This window comes from Pinus tabuliformis, chromosome 9 (assembly GCF_031772625.1).
Source record: "Pinus tabuliformis cultivar Carrire ecotype Pingquan chromosome 9, CPIR1, whole genome shotgun sequence".
Taxonomy (NCBI): Eukaryota; Viridiplantae; Streptophyta; class Pinopsida; order Pinales; family Pinaceae; genus Pinus; species Pinus tabuliformis.
In genome coordinates, this window is record NC_142307.1 from 1832371920 (window position 1) to 1832374590 (window position 2671).

The 2671-nt window shown below is 36.7% G+C and overlaps 1 pseudogene; it reads right to left on the minus strand.

Annotated features, from left to right (window-relative positions):
• Positions 1 to 1831: 1831 nt before the first annotated feature.
• Positions 1832 to 2428, minus strand: LOC149156117 (cytokinin dehydrogenase 3 pseudogene; annotated as a pseudogene).
• Positions 2429 to 2671: the final 243 nt, after the last annotated feature.

Here is a 2671-nt window from a genome sequence, read left to right on the forward strand (position 1 = left end):
TTCGAAATTCAGGAACCTGGTTCGGTCTCTTATAAGGATATTTCATCAGGGAAGGGTTCAAACCCATGGGATACATTAATGGAACAAATGTAATAAGTGTCTGAAATTGAAGGTAAATTTAATGGAGGTAAACAAACATCTGTATGTTCTCTAAACCAATGCAATGATTTGTAGATTCATTGGGTTTTAGCTTAGATTGGATACTTTGCACCTCTAGACCTACCATTCTGATATCTACTTATTCTCCAATAGCTTCTTTATTTTGCAGTTTGAAACTTACGATTATCTAGAAAGAGTATTGAAAAACGTACCTTGGTTTTGGGATGAGTTAGGCTCCTCATCATCCCTTGGTTCCGTGATTTAGAGTCCAAAAAAATAATGCTAATTTGTGTGAAGTTTCTATAATGCTAATTTGTGTGAAGCTTCTAAATCTTAATCTCATATAATTCTTGTGGATATTGGAAATACTCTGGGATCATTTAAGAGTAAAATTCTGAAAGAATGATGAAAGATTTATTTACTTTTGTTAAGATCTTTGTAGAAATATCGCTAACTAAATTCTTCCTATCATTTGAAATTATCAAAATGTGGCATTCCTATACCCAATAAACAAAATGGTCGCAAAACAAAATTCGGGGAGCTTTCTCATCACTTCATCACGAAAGATGACTGAGGAGAAACCACACAAAACCCACCTAACGAAGAAAAAGTGAGAACTAAATTGTAGGACACAAAGAACAGCTTTCTCATCCCTTCATCACGGAAGATGACAAAGGAGAAACCACACAAAACCCACCTAAGCAAGAAAAAGTGATAGCTAGGTACATAATGGAAATGCAACCCATTCACCACAGAAAATTGTAGCACACAAGGAACAGCACAGGATGGGCTCAAAGAGAGTTCAAGTGTAAGACAATTTTGATTCAAATAAAGAACCCCATCAAAGACAATAGACAATTATTTGGCAATGGTACGTATTGATCCCACCAAGGTGGATGGGGAAGAGAGATAAACTAAGTTACTATTTATTTATTTATTTTTCAGTTTTTTATTTTCATAAAAATTTTGCATACAATAAATATCTATATATATATATATTACTTTGAAGAAAATTAGCTTGGAAAACAAATTAAACTTCAATGGATATATAATAAATGTAATAAGAGATAATTGATTTTATCGAAAATAAATGTAGTAAAAAAAATACAGATTAAACAACTGCTATCCGGAGGCCTGCTAACTGCTAATATTTTCTACAGCTGCAAAAAATATTTGGGAAACGAAGATAGCAATGACAGTCATACCAAATCGTCAAAGCAAATGTGGGTTTGATCTCGAAAAAACAAATCTCACAAAGAGGCAAAGATGATCCGAGATTGGCATTGTGAGAAAAAGGGTAATTTCTTACTCTTTGAGGAGCACGTTCAAGAATGATTCTTGCTCTCGTAATGACTCCGAATTGCCCTAATCCTCCAAGTGCACCAAAATAGAGATCAGAATGCTTCTGTGCACTACACGTTATGATCTCTCCTTTACCTGTAGTCTCACATAACGTCAAAGCAATAGCAGTTTTAGGTGAAATTTACGAGCGAAAATATATTCTATACCCTTCATCTTCACGAAAAAAATCTGTCGCTTACCTTGCAAGGAAATGAAATAAATGCTTAATGATGAAGTGGCAAATCAAATAGGGTCCGTCGCTAAAAACTAATTTGAATTATATCAAATTTAATAGATGACGATCCAAGGACCAAAACTGATTTAGTAAAATAAGATAGGTTAATATTGCAATCCAAGATTTCGGGTTGATTTAGCAAGAACCTGTAACAATTTATAACTGCAAGACATTGCTGATTTGCGGACCAAATCGATACGTCTGCCCACTTATTCCAGCATTAGACAGAGTCCCTCCAATGGAAAGATCAATATAATCAGTCCATGACCGAGGAGCAAGTCCTACACCCTCTGTACCCTTCAACACATCAACCCAAAACTCACCTGCCATTGCATCCGCGTAGGGAGCATCTGTGTCATATTCTTGAACAATATTGATTCCTTTGAGCGAAGTCATGTTCACCACAATTCCATTCAATGCCATAGCCTGCCCACCGACGGAGTGGCCATTGCCTCTCGCAGATACTGTTAAATTAGGAGACGTAGCTGCTATTCTAATCAGCTTACTGATATCCTCCGCTGAGGATGGAGTGAGAACAGCAGCGGGCTTGCTGTGATATATACCTCCAAAATCACTCGATGCCTCTTCTATCGAAGTTCCCTCGAATATTATAGCACCGTCGAATTCTGCTGCTGCTAACCGTTGGCATACTTGTTTGTCGACGTGGTCAGAGGTGATACAATCTGCATATATATCATGCCCTCTTAATCTCCTCAATAACGAAATCACCAAAATAAGGATCAGCCACCTCATGCTTATCACTAGTCTCCCACGAAACAAATAATAAGAGGATTATATATCATGCCCTCTTAATCTCCTCAATAACGAAATCACCAAAACAGGGATCAGCCACCTGAAGCTTATCACTAATATTGCCCACGAAACAAATAATAGGAGACTATTTCAAACTGTGTTACACTGCTGCTCATACTACAGAGATATTATTCTTTCCATATCTCTACTGGATTTATAAGCTTAACAACCCAGCAGTTCCAT